Source organism: Grus americana, chromosome 21 (assembly GCF_028858705.1).
Source record: "Grus americana isolate bGruAme1 chromosome 21, bGruAme1.mat, whole genome shotgun sequence".
Taxonomy (NCBI): domain Eukaryota; kingdom Metazoa; phylum Chordata; class Aves; order Gruiformes; family Gruidae; genus Grus; species Grus americana.
In genome coordinates, this window is record NC_072872.1 from 4,555,994 (window position 1) to 4,575,479 (window position 19,486).

The window sequence follows — 19,486 nt, forward strand, 5'->3', positions numbered from 1 at the left end:
ATAGCTAAACATCTCTGTAATCTTGATGGTAAGAAACTAAGGTGGGGCAGAAGCTGATTTAGACACAGTGTTTTAAGAAAATAAATCTAAAATTCTGCAAGGGTAGAGGAAGCCTTATAGTATTTATCTCTGCTAAAACCCTTTCTAAAGAAATGCAAGATGTTAAATTGATGCATTACACTGTTGTACAGTCAGCCAGCTAAATGAGGAGAGCTAGATAATACTTAGTCATAAAATGGTGTTTTGCCCATGATGTTATCAGTAAGAAAATTCACACTATTGCAAAGATGCAAATGATGGCTTAATTATGCGCTCCTACTAGCATAAGATGCTTTTAGATCTTTCCCTCACACTCATGTACTGTGCTAATTAACAGTAATCCAACTGGAGGATCCCAGAGCAATGCTTCTGCATATTTTTTTCAGCTTATGCTGGAGCTCTTATGTTCTTTTCTTAAATAATTAATAATCATTACTGCCTGCTGTGCTGTGGGTATGTGCTAGTGATCTCAGATCCTAGCATATTTGCACCATTCCTGTTCCTGTCAGCAGCTTGGTTTTGCTCTTTGCAGAGGCTTTCATGTTAAGACCTTCATTAACTGGCAGTGGGGTATGGATTTCAGTGGCAGTGGGCTTTGATGTCATTAAGTAGCAAGCTGTTAAAGGAAGTGCCACCTATTTCATTACTGTGACTATTTTTATCCAATTAAGTTAAATACCAAGTAGAAAACAAATGCATTTTACTAAATAACACTTAGTACACAAAGCATTTTTATCTTCAGGAGTTTTATACTTACCTTGCTGACCCCACCAATGCATATTCTAGGTAAGCAGCGTTACTATTAAGCTTAGTGGGAAACCAAAATGCAGATTACTGATGGAGCAGGGGGTGATGAACCTTTGATGGCTGCTTTTTCTTTTTTTTTTTTTAATGATTAATTTCTGTCTATTCACGGTGGTTTTATTCTGCTTCAGTCTGTCTAGGGGAAGGATTACTTTATTTTTGAGTGCTTGAATGATGTTAGACATTCATTCTAGTTGGAGGTTCTCAGAGGATGACGTTTTCTGTACTTGCTAAGTTAGCTGGAATTAAGCTGTACTGAATTCTGCAGCGTCTTTAACTTTCTTAGCGGAGTATTATTGAAAAGTGCTCGCGTAACCTGTTTTAACGTTAATGTGATTTAGCTAATACGGCACCACCGTAGAAGTTGTGCTCCTCAGGCTTGCCCCGCTGAACAGGACAGCCGAAGGGAAAGCATGAGCTCATGGAGACGCACAGCACCACGTCATTTCAGAGTCCGAGTCGAGGGATGTTTCTTAAGGTAAGGCCGATGGCTAACGCCAGGCACGAGGCTGCGTGCCCCCCCTGCTGCCAGCCTCCCGTACGTCACCTGTCCCGATGGAGCAGCTCTGTCGCTGCGGGGGCGGGGGGCCGCGGCCGCTGAGTGCCGGCGGTTTGTTGTTTTGCCGTGCTGGGGGGCGTCCTGCAAGGGGGGAGCCCCGCCGCAGCACCACGGCTTTCGCCCCCACCCCCGGTAGGGCTCTCGCGTGGGCGTTGCTCGGCCCAGCCCTGCCCGCTCCTGCCTGCGGGCGGTGGCGCCGGCCCCGCCCCTTCCCCGCCGCGCCCCGCCCCTTCCTCCCGGCCGGCTTGCGGGTGGTGCCTGCGGCGCCGCCGCTGCCCTGGGCGCCGGGACGCGGCGGGTCCCTCCCCCGGAGCCGCCCAGGCACCTCCCTCCCTCCCTCCCTCCCGCTCGCCCGCCTTGGGCCGCCGCGGTGAGTCACGACGCAGGAGGCGGCCGCTCCGCTCGGCTCCGCTCGACTCGCCCCTCCGCCCGCCCGCGCTGAGCGCGCCCGGCTGCCGCCGCCCGTGCCGCAGGACCGCCGGGGCCGCCACGGCCCCGCACGCAGGTGAGCGCGGCTGCCCTTTGTGCGTGGCGCCCGGCCGTGAACAAAGGCGCTCGCCCGGGCCGGGGCGCTGCTCCGCCGGTCCCGGGCCTCCGCGCCTCCCCTCTGCCGCCCCGCCGGGGCCGGCTCCCGCGCCCCCTCCCCGGCCCGACGCGGAGCCCGGCTCGGGGCCGCGGCCCCTGACCTTCCCCGGAGCCCGGCGGCGGCCGAGCGGTCGTGGACGCTGGCAGGCCGTGGCCCCGCGGCACAGGTATGGGAGGTGCCTTTTTAATTTTCTGGCATCGTCTCTTACGTCATGTGGCACTCTGTTTCACGGCGGCGGTGTCCCACCCCAGCAATGGCTGCATTTTTGTGGCAGGTGAAGTCATTCCCACGTAGAGCTGCTTAAGGTGCGCTGGAGCCGTCGGGAGGGCAGGTGTCACGTCCGCAGGCAATAAAACACAACGCCTGGACGCCCCGGTGCAGGGCAGCCCCCGTTTGTCCCACAGAAAGTGTGCAGTGCTGCACCGCGTTCTGGCCCATGGCGTGAAGCGCCTGTAACGCACGTGGGAAAAATCTTCTCGTCCGGTATTTAATAGAGGTCTCGTCCGGTATTTAATAGAGGGCTAAATATTGTGTTTTGAGAGCATCTGAAGCAGCACTCCGTAACTTTCAGTTTAATGTAAAGATGGACGGTATTTGTTGGCACACAGTAGTTCTGTATCTCTTGGAAGGATATGTGAGAGAGGAACAGCATCGTTTTCCGAATTGGAATACGTTAGTACTCCAGAAAGCAGATGAGAGATGATACTAGTTTCTGCTTAACATCCAGATGTGCTTTGTCAGGGTACGTTTGACTTTGACTTGCATTTGCTTTCTCCTCAAGAAGACAATATTTTGCTCTGTTGTATATCATCTTTTATTTGACCATTCCTCATCTTGGCACATTGAATAAAATAAGCTTTGATGCTCTGTGAGATGAGAGCAAGACATTCCGCAGATGTGCGGGGTTAAAAAACACACACACACACACAACATCAAACTCCACAAAACAACAAACAAGTTAGGTTCAGTTTTCTGATCTGACTTGCCTCCAGTATGGTGTGTCTTTTGAGTATTTTAAGAACATAATTTTTAAATACATTTACAAAATCAAAATTTTATATTTAGATTTTCTTGGCCGCTGAACTTGCAAGCTGTCAGCTTCTTTTGCCCTTGGTATTTTTGGAGCTCATGTATGATGTGAAATAGCCTGCTAAGGAGAAACACTATGTAAATTGTGAAAAGTGAGGCTAAACTACATGCTACAGGGGGTTTATTTTGAAAGTACAGGTGTTCAAGGTGAGGGGGCATACAGAAAGCTACATATTACAATGTATTTTAAATGCAGGCTTGTTATCAGTATAAAAACTACTGTTTGCCTTGAGAAACAGATTCAGCAGAAAATGGTGGCAGGTGTACTTGAGATACATCAGAGTTGCTTCACTTTGCCATTAGTTGAAAAAGCATCATCCCTTTTATTGTATCTCTGGCATCTTGGTAGAAATTGGCAGCTTCTTCAGTATAATTTAGATTTGTTGGTAAATGGATTTGCACGCTCTCTTAGTTAACATGGTGCATTGTAACAGTGCAAATCTACAAGGAAGTATGTAGGATTGAACAAACGCAAGAGCAAAAGCCATTTTGAACAAGTGAACTGGTAATTGGTTGGTTGAAGTTTTACGACTTACCCCAAAATGCTTCAAAGCAGTAGTTCTCTCTTCGTTCATTTTAAGCATTGCAACAGAAGTTATGAAAAGTTATATTGGACATAAAAGTGCTGTCAGTATTCCTTTTGACATCCAAGTGGGAAGATACTGAAATTTTCACCGGGAAAATCATCCCATGGCCTGATGGGAGTCATTGTAATCCGTATGTAATCCATACATATCAGATACAGCACAGCTGTCATTTGCCAGAATGCCTGCCTGCAGTTGTGTATAGGAGCTGTGCGTACTGCACGAGCAGTGTAGGTGTGTGGTGAAGGAGGACTGTTTGCTCACAACATGAACTGAAGCTTCTGTCTGTTGTGTTAACAAGAACTGGTTAATACTCATACATTTCACTAGATATAGACCATCATAATGTTAAGTATTAGGGCTGTACAGAAAGCAAGTTCTGAATCCTAATTTTATGGGATTCCATCCTCTGCCACTTCTCTCCTTCCTCATCCAGGGTTTTAGAGTACTGTAACTGCAAGAGGAGAAAGAGGCTTCTGAAACAATTTGTGTTATTTTCTGAATAAAATCAAAACCTCAGTTTTGTAATTGAAACCTTGACTGTGATACACATCAATTGCTAAAAATTAAAAATCATCCTGTGGTTGCATACAGGCAAATAAAGTGAACATCTGAATGTTTGATATGGTGAAACTAATGTTAAAGGTTGGTGTTTTGCCTAGGAAACAACTTGTGTGAAATTGATCTGTTTATGTTAGTTTAATATGAGTTTTTTCCTCTCCTCTCCATGTTTGTCATATGTAACCAACATGAACATTTATGATTTTTCAGTATGTATTTAAATTTGTAAGTTTGCTGTTGTGACTACAAAGCATCCCTCCTGAGCATCTGACCTAGTTTCAAGTGTCAAAAATGCACCCAAGTGCTGTGCATACAGAGAGGTAATGGGCTTGGAGAAACTTCCAGTACAGTTTTTTTCCAAAAAAGGAGGACTGGGTATCTTCAGAAATATTTCTATACATGTGGATGCAAAACTATATTTCTTTTTAGTGCAAGCTGTCGTCAGATTGGATTTCCTGATGAAATGCAACAAGGGCAGTAGCAGCTGTTACAGCTATACCACCCCGTTGTGTGCACAATGCAAAACCGATTGAACCTGATGTTAATCTTTTTAATCAGAAAAATTATCATCCTAATAAATATGCCAAATATTTATATTTTGGGAGTTGGGATAAGTGTTATAGCTAGAAGGTGGTTATAATTCAGTTTTCAGATAGTGAAAGTGAATTACTTTTTCTGCTATGTTTCCAAATATGTTAATAGTCATTATGGTAAAGCTGGTCAATCACGTTCGTTATTTGAACTATCAATGTGGTACTTATGGAATGGTATGGTGGGATATTCAGCCAAAAATAAACCTTGATTTGTAATAAGAAAGATGCCAAAAATCATAGTGCTCAATAGTTTTAATTGAGCTTTCTTTAAAAAAGCACTTAGTCCTGTATGTCTTTTCCAATAGACTGAAATCTGTCTTGTCTTTTAAGATTCTCTCTGAAATTATATAAGTATTTTTTTATTTTTTTTTTCTTCTGTGTTAAACCACATAAGCAGAAACCATACATAATTCATATTCATAATGCCTTTAAAATTTCTTTTAAAATAAGTCTGCATGACAGGTATTAGAGATGGGGGTTTTTGTTCATTTTGAGAGTTCTGATTTGCTGGAAAAGTAATAGTATCCATTAATTTAATTCCAGTAAAGCTATGGCATGTATACAAGTAAGTGACTAGTCCCAGAAGATGTTTATGCGTTGATACTGATGTACACCAAAGACGTACATTATTGGAATGAAAATGTTTTGTCACCTACTCCACATCCTAGGAAATGTTGGTAGTCTAATGATCTTGCTTATAAGTACATGGGAGAAATGATAAGTAACTAGGTTCTAAATGTACTGAAAACTTTTTAACAACAAACTTAATTTCATTTAGAAAAAATCTACAACCACTTTGTTTACTGTTGTTGATGCTGTTGTATCTCTGAGAATGGATGAGACTTACAGTTCTTTTTCCCTTTAAAGAGCCGTGGCCTGTCCCTGAACTTCGATTGGCATAAGAAGGCAGATAGACCAGAATGAGCAAAACTACGGAGTGTTAATAGGTGAGAAGAAACCAAAGATCAGAAAAATAACTGAAAAATGTTAGTTGATAACATAGGAGAACACTCTTCCGACTCTGGGATTTATTTTCAGGGAAATCATTATGAAATTCACTTTCCTCATTTTTTGAGCATTTGTTACTTGTTTCTGCTCGCTACTGGTGATTTCACAGAATGTTACAGTGTTTACAGATGGTTTTAAATGTCTGTTTGAATTTAGGAAGTGTAATCATACTTTTTGCTTTTCAGTATCTATTTTCATGGTTTTACAGAATATCAAATCTGCCAAGTCTATTTTTCTTTTTTAGAAAGTAATATATATCATAATTATTAATGCTATTTTAAAAACAAACAAACCAACCCCACAGCCTAAATATCTCATCTGGAAATAAACTGCCATGAAAAAACCCTAAAAATTTCAACTTCTTGCATTATTGGAATTCCTGTGACTGACTAAATTAGCTACCGATTGGGGAACAGAAATGGAGCCAATAGATTTGTACAACCATTGCACCTGCCTCAGGACGTTCTGTTTTATTTCCTGCAAATACGTAGACCAAGACTTTTTGATTTTTCAGAAAGTCCATTTTCTCTGTTATGAGGGTGACTAACAAATACGGAAGCAACTTCAGTAATCAACTCTGTTTATGACCATGACCAAGCTCTGAAACTTTCTGACTCAGTTTATCCTTCTATAAAATTAGTTGACTGCTTCACAAGAATGTTAAGGTGTTTAATTAAAGTGTAATTGTTTTGCCTCTGAACTCATCCAGGTCCTGATTCAATACACATTGAAGTCAGTGAGGAGCTTTTAATTAATTTCATTGAGCTTTAAATAAGTGTACATGTATGCACACCCGTGTATGCTGAAAGGAAACGTGACCTAAATTTTTGGAGCAGAGTTTCTGTAAAGGAGCAATGTAAATACCGAAACAGTTTAAGGTAAACTACTCATGGAAGGCTTTTTGTAGAAATGAGGAGGGGATAGTGCCACCGCGGTGATCTCTGGTGCCTGTTGCCATACTAATGTAATTTTAATAGAGTTTCCTAACTTTGAGTGTGCTGGATCTTATATTGAAAACTGAAAATTCATTGTGTCCTGGCAGCTTGCTCAGTTGGTCAGAGGAGGCAGTATCAAATGTAAAGATAAACACAGTAACTGAATGTTTATACAAAAATGATCAGCAATAACACACTTAAAATATAATTAACTTTAAGAGTTGATGCCAAATTGAGAAAAATAGGAACATTCACATCTGCTTCGCTGCTTTTTTTCAGGAATGTCTGTAGATGCCAAATAATACTCATTGGTTTATGTGGAATTCATGAAAGATTTTGCTTAACTTCAGAGGTCAGAAACATCAGGGTTTTTAAACAGAACTTTTATCACTGAAAATTTGGTCAGCAGCTACGGGGAACTCAGCAAAATAAACCTTTCACAATTCACATAAAAATGTTTGCAACGGTTTTCTTAATGCTTCACTGTCATGATTCTTAGTTCTCTAGCTATTACAATATAAGTTTTAAACCTTAAATAAAACTATGTGTAATAGCATGTGAGGAAATAGCTTTGACGCTTTGTTTTTAATTTATCCATTTCATTGTTCTGTTCTTGGTAGCTGCAATCTTTGACATAACTGCTATAAGCGCCTTCCTTTTGTTGAGAAATTAGATATAATAAAGATGTACTGTAATTGTACTAACAGTTTGGGAAGTGCAGAAATCTGTCTGCAACTTCAGTAATTCTCTTTCCCTGTTCTGCTTTAAATTGGTGGCTGTTGCAAACAATCTTGCTCCTGGAAACTTTCTGAAGTGGTCTGGAATCTTACAGTAGTTTTACCTTGTAGAAGGATCAGCCTTGTCTTGAGCATGGGCTCTGAGCTAACACCTTTTGTTATTATTGGTATATATTGGAGTTTGATTAATCAAAATACGTATTGTTGCATCTGCATGATGCCCCCATTCTTAGGGGAGTGATTGCCATTTATGCTGTATATGCACTGAATTTTACATATACAGGAGATCTTGAGGCAATCGGTTTCAAGTATTTAACTTCATTAGTGTTGATCTCTGAATAAATCAAACTTGCCGCACAGTTCCACATACAATTTTCTGTGCAGGTAGCTTGGTTGCTTTTAACATATGTGCGTTTTCACTTTTGCCTGTGGTTCTTCCAGTTTTCATTGTACTCTGAAATTAATCAGTCCCACCACTGATTGGGACTTGAAATAACCCTTAAAAACCCTTGTAGTCGGTACTTTATTTCTTTCCAGCCCGTATGTGTTTGTACAGTAGTGCTAAAGAGAGATTTCTGCTGTCAAGCTAATGACCTCATGCAGATTTATTTCACAGTTCAGGGCTAATATAATTAAGGTAACATTCAAAATTGTGGCTAGGGAGGAAGGAAATTGCATCTCTTTTCCTGAGAAATAGGAGGTCTCTTGAAGGCAAGATTTCCTTCCTTGTAATCCCACTTTACCAAAAACTGTAGAAAGCAAAACGTCTGTGGTAAAATTGGTGTGTAACTAGGAATTTGCTTTAAACTTGTGAATGTTAAAAGTCCTCTCAAAATTGACAAGGATTTTTTTCCTTCCTCCTCTCTTCATTAGATATCTTTGCAGCATGGTCTTGTTTGGTGACCTAAAGAAGGTAACAAAAATCCTTTTCTTGTGCTTTTTGCTTTTAATAAGTCCTTCAGAGAAGAGAGGAACTGGCATACTTTTGCACATATGATTAGGACAACTATTTAGACCAGTTTATGAAATGCTACCAAGGAGAGTTGTCGAGGAGTATTATCTTATGAAGGTCCTAGGAGCAGGGGTCTGTTGCCCATATTATCCAATAATAATAATGATGCTAACAGGTCACTGAGGAGGCAAAGGTTTTGTGTTGTGGTTAGTGCAAAAAAAGATGATCAAGGAATATATTCATATTAGACAAATAGCCATTAATTCTTAGTTCAACTTCCAGCAAGAGCTATTATTAAAATACCTCTTCAAATGGTTTAAAAAACGTAACCATCTATTCATTCAAAACTGAAACCACTTCTTTGCTTTTTTGGTTATGCAGAGGGAAAGCAACATCAGAGATTCCCCCCCCCTTCTCTAAAGAGGCAAGATAAGTGGGTGTCATAAAGGGTATATTTATCACTATTTTACAGCAAATTTTATTGATGTATGAGGCCAGAACAGTATTTCATGTTGTTGTCCAATGATTAGGCAATTTTGGTAGTCAACAACCATTCATCTAGGAGTCTGTGGTCCTAACACTGTACTTTGATACAGTATTGCAAAACATTAAGTACTAAGTAGTCACCAACCTAATAACAGCTCACGTTTTAATTGCTTTAAAAAAATCTAGTTAGCCATAATCTCTCTACTGTAAAAGATCTGTAGGCATTTTCAGTGTAAGATGTATGTGATCTGGCATTAATGATGTTCAGATGTCAGTATAAATTACAGGGCAGCATAGGTCACATTTTAAATTGAAAGCTATCTCTAATATGCTGGGCATCTGTAGAAAGACACTATGTTGATGAGTACCAAAGAAATGACTGTAAACGTAATGGTGCTTCGGTGAGTGGAACAGGGGAGAGCAACCCTTTCAGTCGGCACCACTCACAAGGTCTGCTGTTTCTGGTTAAATATAACAATGCTGTGTGCTTAAGTTGCCGAGAAGTTGGTCACTAGGCCACAGGCAGTTCGACTCCAAATATGGTACTTTTGGTTTTTGGGGGGCTTTTATTGCATGCTTGTCAATTGAAATTAAAAGTTACTGTCATTTTAACGGCTTACAGATACTGACTGGAATTTTGCCTATTCTCATTTTAGACTGTTCTGTAATGGTTTATGATTGGTTAATAGTGTCACTTGCCTTTTTTTTTTTAAAGTTGACTGAAACATCAAATTTTTGCACTAGACACAGTTTAATTTCAAAAATCTAAATACAAATACAGCATTAACGAAACTATTTGGTTGAAAACATGCCAAATACTGAAGTGCTTCTCCATTAGCACTGCTGGTAATTCTGAATGTGTGCTTGTTCATGGATATTTCTGTTTCCTGTTCCATTTCGAGCCACTTGAGAATTACTGAAGGAGGCAGAAAAGAAAAATCTTACACCTTGGACATATACCTGCATCAATTTTGACATTGTACTCCGTTGTGTAGGGCTGGTAGGCTTATTTTAGGTTCCTTATGAAGACTGAACCAATTTCGTGCTTATACGGTCAACTAATTCTTTATCAGTGTTTATGCTTCATGAGTGTAGGGTGTTTATGTCCCATGTGTTATTTTTTTAGCCTGTTGAGTTTCATTTCTGTGATATAAATGGCAGTCTTCAGTAAACCCCAGTTTTAATGCTAATGATCTATAAGTCTTTAGAGGATTGAGTCCATCATTACCACTTTTTGCAGAGCTTCTTTGAAAATATTACTTTGGTCATAAAGCTGATTGACATTACAAGAAAATGAAGTGACCACAATTAATGGTCTTGATCTTCCTCGTGCGTGTTTGTGTATTGGCCTTGGTTCAGTTTCTGCAATGATCATAGAATAGACATGCTGGAGGAGGCTCTGTCATTGGTGTCGGTAATTAATAGTCCAAAAATATGATACTTCATAGGTGGAGGTGTTATATGGGTACATATTTGTACAATGTGTAGCATGCCTACCATATAAAATGGAATAGATCTATTGAACATAATTTGTTGATTCTTAGAAGCTGTTGATAAAATTTTTACCTGTTATTGGTGCTCCATTTATTCACTGGTTTATGATTCAAGTTAAAATCAAACTATGAAAATAAAGCTTAAGAAAAGGCATCTCAAGTTTGTTATGTCTGTGTGCTGGAAACTGCATTTTCTGTTTCTGAAAAGATAGAATGTTTACGAAGAGATCCATAGAAAGCATTGCCATACAGTTTTGTTTTGATGATGGATGCGTAACACTTTTTTTACAGTAGTAATTCTTTTGTGTGGGATACCTGGTAGTTAAAATCATTGGCTATCTATCATTAGTACCCAATTTCCTGTCTAGAAGATTTGTAGCTTTGTTATAAATAGGGGAAGAGGTACATGAGCCTCTGTGAAAGATGCTAATGATTAGGACAAGAGCAGCACTCATCAATCCAGCTGTTGAAGACCATCTTGAGTAAAGTATTGGAACATTCTTTTAGAATTGTTTCTCTGACTGTGATAGAATTTGTGTATAAACCACTGTAGGTAAGTGTTGTCACTTTTTAAAGAATTCTCAACAAATTCATCTTTGAAGTGTGAATACCTTTGTGAAATGAAAGTCTTTTTTTAAGGTTTTGTTGCTGTTACTACATTTAATTTCAGAGGCTTCAAGTTGACTGACATGAACTACCTAAAAACCTGTGCTGCCTCTTTTTACTGTATGAGACATGATAGATGTCTTCTCTTTGAGAGATTGCTGCTGTGGTACGGCAAAAAAGTAACCTGGTTTGTGTGTGCCTGAAGGTCAGGAGGCAAGCATTAATTTCATAAAAATGGTGATCATAACAGTAGGATTTTTATATTTTTTTTACAGTTAGCTTAAGCATTGATGTAAGAACTGGTTTAGTATATTGGGAAACTTTTTTGAATGCACTTCATTACTAGTTTTGAAGTCCTTTTTGAAGCTCTGAAAGGTGATCCAACCCTGGGAAAAAAAAAACAAAAAACAACTCTGCTTGTTTTTATAGATTTTTCATGTCTAAATGACAGTGTTTTGGGCTGTTTCTTGTACCTCTTCAAGGAGGACTCCACTGTTTTGTTAAAAAAATTAAATCTAACGTTTAAGAGATGCGAATCTACCACTGGAGTTCCAGCTGTAAATTGACCAAAATCTGACACTGGGGTTCAGATTCTGAAGTCAGCTAAAAGATAATGCTGAACATAGAAATGAAGGGAGAAAAAAAAGTATTTAATATTTCAACTCTTACTGTTCACCTATAAATAGGTAGCTGTTATGAATTCTTCATTGTCGTCTCCCTCTGGAGATGGGAATTAATCCAGTTTCCAGCTGCCTGTGACTGAAGGTCATGAGTCAGACTGAATTAGAGGAAAATTTGTAGCAGGAATTTGCAGACTCTGGTTCCTGACTTCAAGTTTCAGGCTCCAGCTTGGAAGGTTTTTAGGGCTCTAGCTGTTCTCTGTAAAATGTCATTTGAAAATTAACAAGGCTTAAAGGGGCAGCATCCCCTTGCACTTAAAGCTTCCCAGTATGACCGTATTTTAACTGCTCAATAGTATAACTGTGGAGGCTAATAGCTTAACCTTGGGTAATGATATCATAGAGTTAAAGGGACCTCTTCATGCTGGCTGTTAACTCAATTTGTGTAGTGCAAAGGAAACCTGCAGTGGATGGTTTTATTCACCATAACTCCTTATCTGAGCTTTTATAATCCTATCCCATTAATTGAGATTTTTAGCTGCCTCAAACAGAACCAGCCAGATTCAAGAAAAAAAAATGTGGCTGAACTAACTCCTGTTAGAGTTCTTTTGGCTATAACTGGAAATGATAGAAGATATTAGGGGTAGTCAGCTGTGACTTACATTTTAAAGAGCTTGCCAGATGGCTGTTGTAAGTACCCTAAATTATTAAGACTAAATATGTAAAATATTACTCACATTTACTGACAGCTTACCTTTTTCTTTTTTTCTTTCTAAATTTAGGCTGTTCGGATTCCTCAGTTTCACTTTATTTTTTCCCGTACCAGTAAAATGTGGATGTTAGGAATTTCAGCATTACAGGGGACTACAGTGTCGGGGGGAATATGTAAGCTGAAGGAAAAAAAGCTCATATTGCTTTCTCACTGCATTAAATAAGCATGCCTTTAAAATTAAATGGGATGCTTAAGTATTTTACCTTATGCAAAATTTACAAACATAGCATTTTTTAGTATGTATGTTTTTCTGTTGAGATGTGACCTTTTTTTGGTTGTTTTTTTTTTTAAAAGGGATGATGGGAGGGGAGTAATTTAAAGTTCTTTATTATGAACCCATCTGTGGCACTGTCCAGCAGAGAAGCCCTTCCAGGTTTTGAATTTTATATAAGAGTATAGGTGGAAGTGAGGGAAGTATAGTTACCAATCTGTAATTTTCAGTTGCTGTGTGTTGGAATCCTCTACTGAAAGCATTGAGACAAAACAGTTCTTGCCGGTGAGTTTGAGTTTCCTTAGGAGCTGTCTGTAAAACAGACTAGTTAAACTGAGTTTGAGTACAGATTTCTCCTGTCTACATTTTTTAGAAGTGAGAACATGGTAGCTGATGTTCTAAATCTAGTTAGGGGAAAAAAAGGGGGGGAGGGGGTGCTAACTGCAAGGGCAATATTTTTTCATTATATACAATAGCGTTGTGTCCAGGGTCAGTAACTGAAGAGAAAGCCGGTATGGTCTTTTAATTTGTTTTTGGGAAGGTTTATATTTTATTTTCATTATAAACTTCTCAGGACAAGTAACAATGTGGAGAGGTAGGGAGGCATCTCTTAATGGTAGTGGAAAAGTTAAAAATACTTAATCCCCTTCTACTTTGGTAACATAGTTGTAAAGTAGCCCAACTGTTTTTCACTGTAGACATACCTACATCTTCTGATTCCAAAACATGTCCAGTTTACTCTCATGTCTAACTTACTGCCTTGCTAGAAAGTATAACTTCAATCTATTGTGGTTTGCATTAAAGTGATATTTACACTTTCTTTTGCTTTACAGGGTTGCACATACTCTCCTCAGCCAAAGAGACGGGTTTGGTAGGCAGACAAGCGGGGATCAGAACAGGGATGTCAGGCGTGCTTGACTCTGCCCCGTCCACATGTTGGGCCTTGCAAAGCAGAAGGCATTCCTGCGATCCTCACCCAGCCCTTCTGCAGGCAGCATGGGGAATGAAGTGCTGAAGAACAGGACAGCTTTTCCATTTGTTTACTGACCAACCTCGTTTACTGCTTGGGAAGGGGAGGGAATGGTTTTAAACCCAAATTTATTGCTTTGGCAAAGCTGGCAGTTTTGGCTGTAACATATAGATCTTTCTCATTTATTATTCTGTCTTGTGAATCATATTAAAAATAAATGAGAACTAAATTTCATTCCCTGTGCCTGCCAAACAAGGGAAAATTAGGTGACCCAATTATGTCCATTTGCAGTGTATTGGATGCAACAGGACAAGCTTGTAGGATCTGGTCTTTTAACACAGTTTAGTGAATGAATGTAATCATTTCAGACGAAAACCACAATTTTTGAAATGCACAGGTTAGTCTTTTTTGTGAGAAAGGAATTGAATAGTGGCATTGGAGAGTAGAACTGTGCTTAGCTGCAAAATAGATAAGGTATTGGCGGTGCCAACTTTCCTGTTGGCTTTGCACATCTGCCTCACCCTTACCTGGAGAGACCAGTTCCAAACTTAATAGAACAGCGCGTTCCGTATGGCTTCATCAGCTTTTGGCATCTCTTCCTTTAGTGCTAGTCATTCAGGATCCGATTACCAGAAATTCAGCTGAGACCCCAGTATTTCTTCGCTTAGGCCAGTAAGTATGAGTGAACTTGTAACTGGGCTTCTGAATAGCTTTGGCTATTCATTCTTTTGAATGAACAGCTTTTCAGTTGAGTTCTGTTAATGCTGTGGGGATTCCTTCAGTCCAGTACACAGTGATTCTTGTTTTTCTATCTCCCTGTCTGGCTTTTTGTGCTGAAAATACAGATTGAAATGTTGTCTTTCAGGGAATGTTTCTCATATGCAATGTATCTGGCAAGAATAGGTAAATAAATTAGTTGTGTTTTAACTATACACACTAGGATTCATTGTGCTTTTGCTAAAAGTTTGTTTATGATGTACAGGGTGTACAAAATTTGTTTTTATCTTTGATCAGCTGACATTTGACTGGCAGTGTCCTGCATTTGGTATGTTGCATCCTGATGCTGGTTCAGTTTCCTTATGCTGTTGTAATTCAGTGACATGTACTTTAAAAACATGATTCTTCTGAATTAATGTGCCTTATCTTTTAACTTAAAAATGCATTTAACCTAGCAGTGTTTGGGGAAGCAGCATGATCTCTTAAGTGATAGAACCTAAAGCTACAACTTTGACCTTTTTCAATCTCCCAGATGGACATCTCTGAACTTGTAAACATTACTTTACTGCATTTAAAATTTTCTGTACGTTAAAAAATAATCTTTGTAGCAATCTCTGACCAGAGTGTAAACCATTGTAAGGAAGTAGAATTATTTAGGACAGAAGGGTAAGGATGGATTGAAACTGGAGTCTTTGTGCTTAGAGTAGGTTTCATTTCATTTCCATGGTAAAGGACCTTGCATGGGTTTATCTGCTCTTAAATCCTGGCTGGGAATGTAAGCCTATTGGGGTAAGATGGATTTTGATTGTAAGTTTGTGAAATGGTTTTATTCTTGTATTCTAGTGACACCTAAGTTGGAAAGTGTTCATTTATTTATTTTTTTCTCATTCTTGTGGGAGTACGTGGTATGAACTTTTGGCTTTGACAGAACCTCGTGGTCAGAAGAAAATCTTACTTTCCGTGGCAGAAGTGTTGATTGGTGTGCTGAGTCCAAGCAGCTCTTTGTGCTACCTTTGTAATTGTAGAGAGGCTTGTGTGAGTGTAAAGTGATACAGACCTACTGAAGTCCATTAATAAACTAAATGAAGCAGTCACCACTTTTTAGACAGCAGGGCAAAAAAGTGGAACTGAGCACAGGCAAAAAACCCCAGTGTTCTGACCTTTCAGAATAGAAGGTGGATATAGGTGAGCAAAGAAGCAGAATTCAGCACTGGTAATTGCAACTGAGGCAAAGAATTACCTGACCTGAGAAATGCTTCAGGAATGGATAGTTGTGTAGTGCACAGGTCTACTGGGAATCTTAAGATTGTGAGCAGAACTCATGCTAGTAGTGATTCAGCTGTTCCTCAGCTGTCTTGCTAAACTCTTTCTCATATTTTGCACTTCTTCCCTCCCACCCCCAAAATACACAGTTGCAAAATATTTTTAGATCTTATTTCTTAGGGTTCATTAGAGATGAATGTGGAAATGTCGATGTGTAGTTGAAAATGTTGGAAGTGTGAGTTGCCGTTTCAAATAGATAGGAACAAGTTGGTAGGAGAACCGTTGTGTAGCTTTGGACTGGTTACTAGCCCTTTTAGTCTTATTTTGTTCTCATAGTTTTAAGAAAAAGCAGTGAAACCTGTTGGTTATTTTTACTTACTCCAGTCATTTTTTTGAGCTTTTAGCAGTAAAGGTGCTTGTTATTCATAGGACGTGCCCTATGGTTTAGCAGAGAAGTTCTCAAGTTCTTGTGCGCAAGCTTGGTGCTCCAACCAAGTGTTTGTTGTGACAGTGGTGAGGTGAGTTTAACTGGGGGCAACCACATGGATCAGGCAAAGACGGTGTGTTTGGAGAGCCTTGTAGAGGGACTAGACTTTGGCTTGAAACTGTCTGCGATATAAGCCTTCTGGCTGGTCATGAAAATGGCCCGTCTGCGGAGGCTGTTTTGGTTCTCAGCTCAATTCCTCTGAATTTAGGGTTAGGAAAACCCTCTGAATAGGGTTAGGAAAACATTTGATCTTTCTGTTTTCATTTGTATTTGGTGTTAAATATTGCTGCTATTTGCTATTTGGGGTGTGTGTGGGGAATTTCAATGGTAACTATAAATATGCTGTTACTGTCAGTAGGACAGAAGTGCATCTCAGAAGTGGTTATTTCCCATGCTCTAATCTTTTTCCTTAGGAAGGAGTTTGCCCAGTTGTGTGGTGAGTATTTGTACAGTGGTGGCGGTGGTGGGGAGGTGTCTTTGAAGTCTGTAGAAATGAGAACAGCAATTAGTTACTGCAAATGGTCCTGTTGTCAGTGCTGTAGATAATCTTTCTTGGGAGTGCATTGCATATTTAGAGGGCAAGAACAGTGGGAACTAATTAGTGAGGTAGGGCTTAAATAATCCTTTCAGAGCAGGCAATTTCTCTCCTCCAGAGAGGTGAAATGATTCTTTTAAGCCATTGGTAAAGCTCAGCTGCTTCCAGCACTTGTTAGTAAGAAACACTGTAGAGAACCTATGGGTGAAGCTAGCAGGTATTTTGGATTCGGCATTGGTCTGATGACCCCAGCGTACAGAATGGCTGAGTGCCTCTACTCCCGTCTTGTTTCCCTGCTAATAATGACATCTGCATGGGAAGTGAACAGGCATGAAAAAAATTGAGTTAGTCTAGATCTGCCTTCGCTTGTTGACCATGACAAGTCTGTTTGGTAAATTTAAGCTGGACTTTATTAACAAATGGTGCAGGTATAAATATCTTCCCTAATCAGAAACTCTTAATTAAGTACAGCAACTTATGCTATTAATTACATGATTCTAGCTGCAATGCTGTCCTGAATAGCAGGCACTTGCTGTTTCATTGTACATTACAGAGGGCTTGAACCGTCATTTCATTTGTGAGATTGAGCTGCTTGTCTTAGAGGCTAATGCGATGCATAGGAAGAGTTATAAATTCTTAGACCATGCCCTGATACCTAGTGTCAGTTGTAAAACATGTTCTACAATACATTATGACTCTTAAAAAAAAAAAAAGCCTATAACTGTTAGCTGTTGGCAACTGAACAGTGAGGTTGGTCTGAAAAATTCTGCGTAAAGGGTTTTCCAGCCCAGCCTCCAAGTGCCAGTCTTCATAATTGCTATACTCAGATAATATATGCATAGTTGAAAACAGTAATTTTGGTCAAAATCAGCATGCTTTACATTTCTCTCTAGTTTTCCTCAAATCCTTGGTAAGCTACGCCTATTATTTTTTTTTTTTACTAGAAGAAATTGCATGTCACAACATTTTTTGTTTTTTTTCCGGGGAGTTTGGTTTTATGCTGAAAGCTTCTTAAAGAATGCAAAGCTTGAATGCACTCCATTCTCAAGTGATTGAGAATGTCATTGGTATGGTCAGAGTGTAAATCTTGCAGATGAAGAATGACTTGACCTTTAAAAAACCTACTCTTTTTAAAGGGTCTACAAGCTCCAGAGAAGCCTACAGTTTTATGAATTTTGGCTAGACTGTGCTCTAAAGCAGACTGTGATTCAAAGTATATTGAATGAAGGGTCTTTCTGGTTTTCAGCTTTGTATATTTCTGTAATGCTTTGCTCATTTGTTTTCACAGGGCAGGTTCCTCATACATTTTTCCCAGCTACAGTCGTTAATTGGGACTGAACACGTGGATTATCTGATCTTCTGTGGTTTTTAGAAGCAGGTATGTTGGCAGGGAAATCTCTGATGTTTTATTGGTTGGCAGTGGGGGGACGATGACTTCATCTGTGTGTCAGAAAGAATTGTAGGGTTAGGGAAATTCTGCCTAAGTAGCATTTCAGTATGTATAGCACATTAATGTGGGTTTCTTGAGAAAGCAAAGTTGTTAAGTACTTTGATAAGATTTTTTCAGTCCTTCATAGGGATTGTGCTGTCTTTGGGGCATAGACTAGCTTTGTTAGGGCTTGTGGCAATTTGCTGATGTAATATATGCTGGGTAGTATTGTCACTCTGAACCATGTCTTACAAAAGCTTTATGTAACAGGAACAGAGAGATGTTTTTTTTCATGCTGGAGTCTCAGTACTGTCGTAAGACTTTTGTCTTTCTACTTTGATGTCATCAAATAGGAAAAGCTGTGGAGACTGAGGCTATCACACAAACCAATTGTGCAGTGTATGAAGAGCAAAGCGCTGTTGCTCTGTAATCTTCATTTAACCTCTTTATACATATATTTTTGATAGATTTTGAGCCATATTGAGTACTTTTTTCCCCATGTTGCTTACTTTGTGAAGCATTCACTGAATGGGTTAGGCTTTAGCATTTTTATCCTTCCTTCTTGATAAATCTTTCTTGGCTGATGTTTACTTTAGAAGAACCAGGTTTAGATAGGAATTTCCATCATCCATTTTTAAAGTTTGAAAAATTAATAAATACCTGGAAGACTATTGTGATGAAAAACAATGAATAATGACATGTATAGACTACAGATTTCTTGTAAAATCTGATGTGTAGAGGAACGCTGAAATGTGGTCTTCCTCACTGGCATGGGGGGCAGCTGTGGCATTTTCTTGGTGTTTGTGTGTGGTGACACCTATTGATAGATATCCCATATAATTTGTTCTGGTTTTAAATTATAGGTGCGTTACCACATTTCAGGTTTTTGCTCTTCTGCTTTTTCTTTTCTAAATCTATTTCTTTGGCTACTAGTACTGCACCTTCTTTCTTCAAATAACAACATTAAAAAAAAAAGTATGTATTAGTATAATATTAAGAACCAGTCACAACCTTTCAGACTTAGTTGGTATCTTGATAAATGTTTCTTGTTTTATCAGTCTCTGGATGTGCACAACTTAATGTCTCTTGCTCACTGTCTTGTTTTGTTCGTTATCTTACTATTGATATCACCTGTTAGCACTCAGTAAATTGCACTGTGGAGTATACGCTTAGTAGCATAATCCAATCTACTTATTTGAGTTATATACAAAAATATGGCATTGCTTTATTCCCCCTTCAGAAAGCAGTTTGCTGATTATAGGGAAAAAACACATGATCACATCGCACATTTACAAGCTGCAAGTTTCCAAGCAGAACCATCTATAGCAAATCAGCATAATGCAAGTCTTCCCACTGAAACTTATTCAAGTAGGACTGGCAATAGAGCTTTCTCCACTTTGTACTACTGTTTTCTTCATGCTAAGTAACGTGGGTGATAAAGCCTATCCCA

The 19,486-nt window shown here is 39.3% G+C and overlaps 1 protein-coding gene across 3 annotated transcripts in view; it reads left to right on the forward strand.

Annotated features, from left to right (window-relative positions):
• The first annotated feature begins 1,739 nt into the window (after positions 1-1,739).
• The window catches only part of CTNNBIP1 (catenin beta interacting protein 1), a 32,841-nt gene continuing 15,094 nt past the window's right edge, over positions 1,740-19,486 (forward strand). The window contains exons 1-4 of one of the 3 annotated variants that reach the window (XM_054849839.1): positions 1,740-1,907; positions 5,683-5,762; positions 8,369-8,408; positions 17,896-17,985. The gene's annotated coding sequence lies outside the window, so the exon portion shown is untranslated. The remainder of the gene's footprint in view (positions 1,908-5,682; positions 5,763-8,368; positions 8,409-17,895; positions 17,986-19,486) is intronic. The other 2 variants (XM_054849838.1, XM_054849840.1) reach the window with 2 other exon arrangements.